At 41.4% G+C, this 10,567-nt stretch overlaps 1 non-coding gene across 1 annotated transcript; it reads right to left on the bottom strand.

The window, feature by feature from the left end:
* Nucleotides 1-7,195: 7,195 nt before the first annotated feature.
* On the bottom strand, nt 7,196-7,302 carry LOC147945132 (small nucleolar RNA R71). Its single transcript, XR_015597820.1, has one exon. It is a non-coding gene; the product is annotated as a small nucleolar RNA R71 (small nucleolar RNA).
* Nucleotides 7,303-10,567: the final 3,265 nt, after the last annotated feature.

Raw genomic sequence — 10,567 nt, 5'->3', positions numbered from 1 at the left:
AGTAGTCCTTGCATTGGAGAAGAACTTGGCCAGAAAAGCTTTCTTGCATGCATACCATGTGGTGATAGCTCCAGTAGGTAGAGTCTTCTCCCAAAGGTGAGCTTTGTCTCCAAGAGAAAATGGGAAGAGTCTTAATTTGAATCCATCTTCACTCACTCCATTGATCTTAGTGAGTCCACATATTCTGTCAAGCTCATCAAGGTGATCTAGTGGATCCTCCATTGGCAACCCATGAAACTTGTTTGCTTTTATCATTGAGATCAATCCACTCTTGATCTCAAAGTTATTGTTTGCTACTGAAGGTGGCACAATTCCAGCCCTTTGGTTGTGAGTATTGGGTGCATCTCCTGCACCAATGTGCCTTGGTCTTTGCTCATGGATAGCTTGTTGCTCCATGATGTCTTGACCTTGTTGTTGTTGAACTACTCTTCCTTGCTTATGTCTCAAACCCTTTTGTAGCCTGTGGATGTTGTCAATAGGCTGTTGAAGACTATCTTTGCCTTTTGACCTTGTGTGCATCAACAAACTCTACTACGGACTCGAACAGGTACACGGTCGAGCGCAGGCTCGAGTGGGTGGTCGAGTCGACTGGGAAGTTATGGCTAATTTGATCCGGCTTCTGGCTCGATCAAGTGCTCGATCACAGCTCGGTCGAGTGGTGGTCGAGTAGGTGGTCGAGTGGGTACCTGAAACACAAAACAGCCAAGCAAAGGAAGATTCAAGTTCAATAACTGCACAAGTGTGTAAAATAAACTTAATCTTAGACTAATAGGGATCCTAAATGTCACAAAACACACTCAAATGGGCAACAGCGCCAAATTGAAACTGACTTTTCTTTGTGGTGTATGAATGAATGATGTATGGAATGATGATGTATGGAATGAATAGAAGTCAGGGTGTTTCAATTCCCCTTATGCAGTTGCAGTATAAGAGGTGTCAATCCTATCTGAGTGATTGTGAACAATTAAGATGTGCATATGAGTCTAAGTCAAGCCAATTGTAAAGATTGTTTGTCACTAACAATCCTAAAATGAGATATGAAATGCAGAAGGTAAAAACAACTAGAACATGATACTAAATGCAAACAGAACAAACAACTTGAAGCTATAATGAAACTAGAACAAAGATAGAAACTATGCTAATGAACTAATGCAAGACAAGTAATGAACAGGAAACTACGTGAATGCAATGGAAATGAAACAGGAATGAAACAAGACAATTACAAATCAAAAACACAAGTTCTGGGGATGAACTCGAGCAGCACTCGACCGAGTGTAGGTCGAGTGGGTGGTCGAGCTAGACTTAAACGTGAAAACAGAGCAACACAAGAAAAACAGAGCAATGCTAAAACCAATCAAACAACAAGCAAGCAATGATATTTAGACTAAGATTTCAATAAACAAAGAAGGCCTTGAGGAGGGATTCATGGGCTGAGCTAATCATTGTGGTTATCTAACTTGGTCAACAAATCTCAAGCAAACATTGAGCTGATCTCTAGACATACTATTCTAATACATGTTTAATCCACTCTCATGGCAAGAAACAATCAAACCTATGCAATTCTAGACTTGTTCTCACAAAGAAAAGAATCTACACAAGCAGGCATTAAGCAATACATCTCAAACCAAACAAGACTCCTAATCTCTTAGCAAGCCTAATGGTAAGCTCTAGATCTAGCCTTATCTATGCTCCTTAGACATTGGTGTGATGCTAAGATGCTTGAAATCAAACCCTACCCTCTCAGATATAGGATCAGCATTAAGATCATCTAGCCTAGAAGAGATCTACAACAATCAAGCTTGACCAAATCAAACAAACCACAAGATCAACCCAGCCTAACCCATCCTCAAGGTCCTAAGCAAACTACTCACAAGAACACATGGTGAAATATGTCAAAAACCCAGAAAATAATGAAACTTGCATCATTAGAAAGATGAAACAGAGATCTACAATATTGATGAAGGAAATAAACTCGAAATCTTAATACTTTGAAAGTTATGAAACAAACAAAATATAAGAATCTAGTCTTTCTCTCTCAAACAAGTACAAAATCTAAAAATAAAATAAAAGTGCAAAAGGAATAATATCTAAAAAAGGTAAAAACTAGGTTTTAGACTCTCTAAAAAGCTGGATTCTTTTTGTGGCTGCAAGTACAAGGGCCTTATATAGGAGGTGAGGTGGAAGCCCTAAAAAATGCAAAAAGTCAAAGTGGTCAACGGCTCGGTCAACTCGACCAGTGCTCGGTCGAGTGGCTGGTCGAGCTGGCTTCTCTCGTGCATTCTCCACTCGGTCGAGTCCTCCTCAGCACACGGTCGAGTGGTGGTCGAGTGGTGCGGTCGAGTTGGACTCCGGACCTTGATTCTACAGCCTTGACTCTCTTGTTTTCTCCTCAGGACAGCTTCACTTCTCCTCAGCATTGCTTCTATGCTCCTTAAGCTCCAAAATCACCTGTTTATGCATGAAAAGATGCAAACACAATGCAACTATACTCTAATGCATGATTAGTCCTAAAGCTACACAATAATGGCCTAAATGGATAGCAAAAGATGAAAAAGTTGTGAATAAACTAAGGGAAAACAAGGTAAAATATATGAACATCAATTTTTCTTAGATCTTGTACTTCTTTAAAAGGAGAAAAAGACAAAATTCTTCAATATTGTTGGTTTCATAACTTTCTTAATATTGAGAATTTGAGTTTGGTTCTTTCTTCAATATTGTAGATCTTTGATTTAGCTTTCTAATGATGTAAGTTTCAGTATTTTCTGGGTTTATGACTTTGTTGTTCATCATGTGTTCTTGTGAGTAGTTGCTTAGGATCTTGAGGATGGGTTAGGCTGGATTGTGTTTGAGGTTTGTTTGATTTGGTCAAGCTTGATTGTTGTAGATCTCTTCTAGGCTAGATGTTCTTAATGCTGATCCTATATCTGAGAGGGTAGGATCTGATTTCAAGCCTCTTAGCATCACACCAATGTCTAAGGAGCATAGATAAGGCTAGATCTAGAGACTATCATTAGGCTTGCTAAGAGATTAGAAGTCTTGTTTGATTTTTGACATATTGCTTAATACCATAGCATTTGATATTGTGTTTTGTTTTCGATCTTGAATCCTCTTACAAATTTCTTTCACACAGAGGACTGTGTGATTTAAGTTTGGGGGAGGGTTTGAGATAGCATTTAATGTTGTGTTTTGTTTTCTTATTTCACATTTTTAGCATCATCATGTTAGCATCTAAGGCATAGAAAAACCCTAAAAATTTGAAATTTTTTGCCAAAATCTTTATAAAAAAAAAAGAGTGTTCATGTAGTTTGCATTACATATTAGGATCTTGTTTAGCATGTTTCATGTAGGATTATATAATATTTGCATTAGGGATCTATGATGAGTTTTGCCTTGTTAGCTTGTTTTATTCACTAGACTAGGATCAATGCCCAAGTTAATAGTACTTTGATGCTAGTTGAGTGGTTAGAAGCATAAGATTGAACCAAGCCTTGAATTCCTGCATTGCCTTTGGTCTAAATTGAAGCATGTTGTGATTTGACACCATCTCCTACTTATAAGAACTTAATACTGACTGTTAAATATCAATGTGTGCATTGCTTTAAACTCATGGATATCATATACATATTTGGATCATCTTTCTCCTTTTTACCACTCTTGTTGATCCAAATAGCTGATTGAATCATTAAAATCAGTTTCCAATACCCTTAATCGACCCTTCTTTCAAGCCATGTTTATTCTTGAGTGTGTGAGGCCTTTTTGGGATTGAGCTTGGTAGAAAGTGTTAGGTTTGAACTGACAAGAATAATGCCTTGTGTAGTTGTAGTTTGCATTTTCCAAACTAGATAGGACTAGGTGATTTCATTGTTGGGTTTGGGATTTGGTTGTTTGAAAAAGAAAAAAAAGAAAAGAGGAAAAGAGAAAGAAAAAGGTTAGAGTCTTTAGGAGGGGAATGTGTTTAAGTAAAATCAAAATCTAGTGAAAGAATGGGAAGTATGATACTGTTTAAAGATGGTTTCAGTCAAAGAAAATAAAGAAAGAAAAAGAAGAGTATAGCAAAATGCTTTTATGTCTTAAGAATAAGAAGAAAAGAAAACCATAGCAAATAAGTAAGAATCTCCCATTCCACTAGAAAGATCAAATAAGAAACCTCTCCTAAGAGTTTAAAATCAAAAGAGAAAAGGGTGAAAGAGAAGAGAAGAAGTTAAAGGGTAGCACTAGGATCAATTGGGTTTAGATTGATAGGATAAACACTTTGGGTGCCTTTGGGTAGACAAGGTTTTGTTCTTGTATGTGTCTAAGTGTTCTTACCTTTAGCATTCTTCTAAAGCTCAATCCATTTTTTATGAGAGAACCTTGATGTTGATAAGCCCTACTCTAAAAAGAGACCATCATTGTCTCTAAACCTTTTACTACCAAGCCAAATGAGTTTAAGCATTGCATATAATTGATTCATGTTCTTGATTAATGAATGTTAAAGGAAATGGTTTATTTGAATGCATGTGGACATCTAAGGCTCAAATCAGTAAAGGTTGTGATATGCTTGTCCAAAATCTTTAAGTACAGCTAATTCAACTTGCATCATAGTACTAGTAACTTGGACATTGATTCTAGATGGTCTATTTGCAAGCTTTAGGAGCTGAGATCCCACTTTCAAACCTCACCTACCTTCTTATGTCTTGATCATTTGCTTGAGGGCAAGCAAAGACTAAGTTTGGGGGTGTTGATGTTCATATATTTTACCCTGTTTTCCCTTAATATATTCACATCTTTTGCATCTTTTGCTATCCATTTTGACCATTATTGCATAGCTTTAGGACTGTTCTTGCATTAGAGTTTAGTTGCATTGCATTTGCATCTTTTCATGCATAAACAGGTGATTTTGGAGCTTAAGGAGCATGGAAGCAACACTGAGGAGAAGTGAAGCAATCATGAGAAGAAAGCAAGAGAGCTAAGGCTGAAGAACCAAGGTCCGGAGTCCAACTCAACTGCCCACTCGACCAGACACTCGACCAGACACTCGACCGTGTGCTGAGAGGGACTCGACCGAGTGGGAGGAGCACAAGAGGAGCCAACTCGACCGGTCACTCGACCGAGCACCGGGTCGAGTTGGTCGAGCCGCATGGCTATTTTGTTTTTTAGCGTTTTTAGGGCTTCCACTACTTTTTCTATACAAGGGCTTGTACCTACAGCCACCAAAAGAGTCCAGCTTTTTAGAGAGTCAAAAAACCTAGTTTTTACCTTTTTTAGAATTATTCCTTTTGCACTTTTATTTTTCTTAGATCTTGTACTTCTTTTAAAGGAGAAAAAGACAAAATTTTTCAATATTGTTGGTTTCATAACTTTCTTAATATTGAGAATTTGAGTTTGGTTCCTTCTTCAATATTGTAGATCTTTGATTTATCTTTCTAATGATGCAAGTTTCAGTATTTTCTGGGTTTATGACTTTGTTGTTCATCATGTGTTCTTGTGAGTAGTTGCTTAGGATCTTGAGGATGGGTTAGGCTGGATTGTGTTTGAGGTTTGTTTGATTTGGTCAAGCTTGATTGTTGTAGATCTCTTCTAGGCTAGATGTTCTTAATGCTGATCCTATATCTGAGAGGGTAGGATCTGATTTCAAGCCTCTTAGCATCACACCAATGTCTAAGGAGCATAGATAAGGCTAGATCTAGAGACTATCATTAGGCTTGCTAAGAGATTAGAAGTCTTGTTTGATTTTTGACATATTACTTAATGCCTGCTTGTGTAGATTCTTTACTTTGTGAGAACAAGTCTAGAGATGCATGAGTTTGATTGTTTCTTGCCATGACAGTGGATTAAACATGTCTTAGAAATATATGTCTAGAGATTAGCTCAAGTTGTTTGAGATTTGTTGACCAAGTTAGATGACCTCAATCATAGTCCAGCCCATGAATCCCTCCTCAAGACCTTCCTTGTTTATTGATTTCTTAGCTTAAATCCTGTTGTTTGATTCGTTTTGGTATTGCTCTGTTTTTCTTGTGTTGCTCTGTTTTGCGTATTTGTCCAGCTCGATCCTGCACTCGATCAGCACTCGATCGAGTGCTTGCTCGAGTTCCAACCCAGAACTTGTGTTTATGATTTGTGTTTGTCCTGTTTCACTCTAGTTGCATTTCTGTTCCATTTGCATTTAGCTCCTAGTTCTTGTAGTTTTACTTTCTGCATTTTACATTTCATCATAGGATTGTTAGTGACAAACAACCTTTACATCTGGCTTGACTTAGACTCATATGCGCATCTTGATTGATCACAAACACTCAGATTGGATTGACACCTCTTATACTACAATTGCATAAGGGGAATTGAAACACCCTGCCATCCATTCATTCATAAGTCATCATTCCATACATCATTCATCACCACACCCACAAAAAGACTTGTTTCAATTTGGCGCCGTTGCCCATTTGAGTTTGTTTTGTGACATTTAGGATAATTATTAGTCTAAGATTAAGTTCGCTTATACACTTGTGAAGTTAATGAACTCGAATCTTCTTTTGCTTGGCTGTTTTGAGTTTCAGGTACCCACTCGACCACCCACTCGACCACCACTCGACCGAGCAGTGATCGAGCACTTGATCGAGTCAGAAGCCGGATCCAAATAGCCATCACTTCCCAGTCGACTCGACCGTGTACCTGTTTGAGTCTGTACTCGAGTTTGTTGATGCACACAAGGTCAAAAGGCAAAGACAGTCTTCAAAGGCCTATTGACAACATCCACAGGCTACAAAAGGGTTTGAGACATAAGCAAAGAAGAGTAGTTCAAGAACAAGAAGAACAAGTAGTCATGGAGCAGCCAGATAACCATGATCATAGACCTAGACACATTGGTGCTGGGGATGCACCTAACACACACAACCAAAGAGCTGGTATTGTGCCTCCTGTTGTGGCCAATAATAATTATGAAATCAAGAGTGGATTGATCTCCATGATACAAGCCAACAAATTTCATGGGTTGCCAATGGAGGATCCTCTAGATCACCTTGATGAGTTTGACAGAATATGTGGACTCACAAAAATCAATGGAGTAAGTGAAGATGGGTTCAAGTTAAGGCTATTCCCATTTTCCCTTGGAGACAAAGCTCATCTATGGGAGAAGACTCTTCCTACTAGAGCTATAACCACATGGGATGCATGCAAGAAAGCTTTTCTGGCCAAGTTCTTCTCCAATGCAAGGACTGCTAGGTTGAGGAATGAAATTTCTGGGTTTGCTCAAAGGAATAATGAGAGCTTTTGTGAAGCTTGGGAGAGGTTTAAAGGATTCCAGACTCAGTGTCCTCACCATGGCTTCAGCGATGAGTCCCTTCTAAGCACTTTGTATAGAGGAGTGCTTCCCAAGATAAGAATGCTTCTTGATACAACTTCAAATGACAACTTCCTCAACAAGAATGTGGAAGAAGGATGGGAATTGGTTGAGAACCTTGCTCAGTCAGATGGTAATTATAATGAAGATTATGATAGAACCATGAGGATCCCCTCCACTGATCAAGAGGACAAATACAAGCAGGATTTAAAGATGGTCAATGAGAAGCTTGACAAGATTCTCCTAAGCCAGTCAAAAACCAGTCACTTCATTGGTGAAGAAGAAGCTCCAGTCCAAGAAGGAGATAGGGAGTTTGCTGAGTTGTGTTATATGCAGAACCAAGGAGGAGGATACAAAGGCTACAACCAAGGTGGAGGATTCAAGCAGAACAACCTCTCTTATAGGAGTACCAATGTAGCCAACCCTCAAGACCAAGTCTATCCACCTCCTCAGCCTCAACAACAGAAAAACTATGCACCCAAGCAGCATCAACAAGTGTTCCAGCCCCAATTGTGTCCCCCACCAGGGTTTCAGACTAACCAAGGCCAGGAACAAGACCTAAGAGCAATGATACAACAGCTGTTGATTAGGCAAACCAATGGGAAGATTTGAAAGACCCCATCCCCGGCATCCTTTCCCCAACTTCCTTTGTTGTGATTGTGGCTAAGTATGCCTCATAACCTTTCTCCAGCATCCTTTCCGCCCGGATTTCTGAGATGATCAAACTTCCCGAAGTTGATCTTATTCCCTGGAATCTCAATGTTCCTTCCTTTCCCTCAAAATTTACTCTCCCTCGGTGATAGTCGATGTGAGCTTTGTACTTTCCCAACCAGTCCATCCCCAAGATAACATCATGTTTCATGAGTGGCACAATGATTAGGTCAGTGGGCATATCCACACCATTGACAATGACCGAGATGCCGCGAACCACACCGTACGGAACATCACCTACCCGCCGGCTGCTCGGACCAATCCATATTCGGTGTTTGGTTCTCTCTGGAACCCACCTTTCCCTATCATTTCTGGGCTCACAAAACAGTGTGTGGCCCCCGAATCAAACAAGGTGTGCGTTTCCACACCACCTATACTTAAGGTCCCTACACATTCCTCTAGAATGCTAAGTACCCTTATCCCCCATAGACATGCACCATGATGCTATGTAATGCACGAATTGAACTAAAAAGGGTTCTCGTTACATACCAGTAATCGCCCTGTAGTTCCCATCGGCAGTTTCCTCAGACAGCTCATACACGCGTGGTGCAACAACGTGTCTCTTTGGTGGTGGCGGTAAAGTTTCCTTGCCACGGTTTCCCTGTTGATCAAGCTTTGGACATTCCCTCTTAAAATGTCCCTCCTTCCCGCACAAGTAGCAGGTCCTTGGCCCATTGCCATTGTCCATCCTTGGACAGTTTCGGATCTCATGGTCCTTACTTCCACAGCGTCCGCATGCACCCATGGCCTTCCAGCAAGAACCGCTGTGGTACTTTCCGCAAGTCTTGCACTCTCCATACTTGGGTTCAGACCTTACGTTATCCACCTTGTCCCACTTCCTCTTTCGGTCGGTGGTTTTGGCTGGGTGGGTCGAACGAGAAGAAACTTTCTCGCGTTTGAGCTGTTTCTCTTCCTCTATCCCAGCTTCAATCATGGCCGCCCTTTCGACCACTTCCACGACCGAGTTAAAGACACCGTTCATGCAATGGTTGCGGATGTCCACCCTTAGTCCATGGATAAAGCGACGTACTTGTGCTTTTTCATCCTCAATTTCCTTTCCCACAGAGCGCCTAAGGCGACTGAACTCAACGTCATACGCGCGTACCGTCATCTCCCCTTGTACCAGGTTCAGGTACTCGCTTTCCAGTTGGTCCCAAGCCTCCGGGGGAAAGAATTTCTTGTTGAATTCTATCTCAAAGTCCGCATAGGTTAGGACTTGACCACCTGTACGTTTGTCCACTGATACCCACCAGTCATGGGCTTCCTCTTCCAGGAAATGGACAGCAATGTCCTTTTGATACTCCTCCGGACAGCGAGTGGAGTTGAAGTTCCTTACAAGTCGACTCCTCCACTCGTCAGCCACAATCGGGTCCGTACTACCCGGGAAATGTTTTGTCTTTAGCCTCGTGACATGCTCTAGTGCATCAAGGTAGTCCTTTCTCTTTCTCAGAGAATCTCCAGGTCCTACCCCAATGGTCCCCGAAACAATCTTGCTACGTACCGTTGGTACCACAGGATCCGGTACCAACGCCTTTGTGAGCACGTCCAGCTGTGCCATCATGGCCTTCATCGTTTCCCACTGTTCCTGGGACGATGGTACAACATTCGGTTGCCTATTCACGTCCGTAGCTCCGCTACTCTCCGGCTTATCATTATCCGGTTGTTTTTCTCCAGCCTTAGGTCCAGCTGCAATCAGGGTGTCCGTGTTCCCTACGTCCGCATCGACCATAGTCTCCGCGTCCATGGTCCCATCGGCCACCTCCTTGCCTTTTCTTTTCTTTTCCTTACTGCTCTTACCCATCTGCAAAATTATGCATTAGTCATGGCTAAATTAACAAACCGCAAACAGTAAGAACAACTACCGCAAGATCCCATGAAGCCGATGAGTGGTGATGCCCCAAACCCGCACTACCGGTCCTAGAACCAAGCATGCTCTGATACCAACTTGAAAGACCCCATCCCCGGCCATCTATGTCCGGAGAGGTTCTCCCGTCCCATTACACTACTTAGTCATATTTTAGGGCCCATTCCTTTAAACAATGTTCGTTTGCACATTCTGTGATTCATACATAATCCTTATGATATAATACTTAGAGTAAGTAAACATTCGATATTCATTAAGTAATCAAAGGATTCAATACAACTTATGAGTTTGCATAATAAGCTAGTACAAGCTGTATAATCGATCCTATCTACCCTTCACACCACCACTCATCTTCCCGGCCATGAGTCCCGCGCCTAAGCACTTCCTTTCCCGCGATCACCCTCCTTTCCTGAAACCAAGTAGGCATCAATAACATTCCCTTTTCCGCTGTACATGTCATGCAATGCACGCTAGGTACTAATAACCGTCCAGTACAGAGGTCGGCCGGTAGGGAGTTATCCCGCGCATCAGTTCAGATGGTGTACTGGGGGTCTGTACCGATCCCTGTCCAACCGCCAAGTCGCGTTTACTTTTCTCCGCCCGATTTGTCCGTACTTGGACACCCCGGATGGTACGCTGATCGGTAGGGAGGTAGCATGCGCATCAGTTCGGTTGGT

Source organism: Camelina sativa, chromosome 4 (genome assembly GCF_030686135.1).
Source record: "Camelina sativa cultivar CO46 ecotype springtype chromosome 4, ASM3068613v1".
NCBI lineage: Eukaryota > Viridiplantae > Streptophyta > Magnoliopsida > Brassicales > Brassicaceae > Camelina > Camelina sativa.
This window is presented reverse-complemented; position numbering and strand designations above follow the sequence as displayed.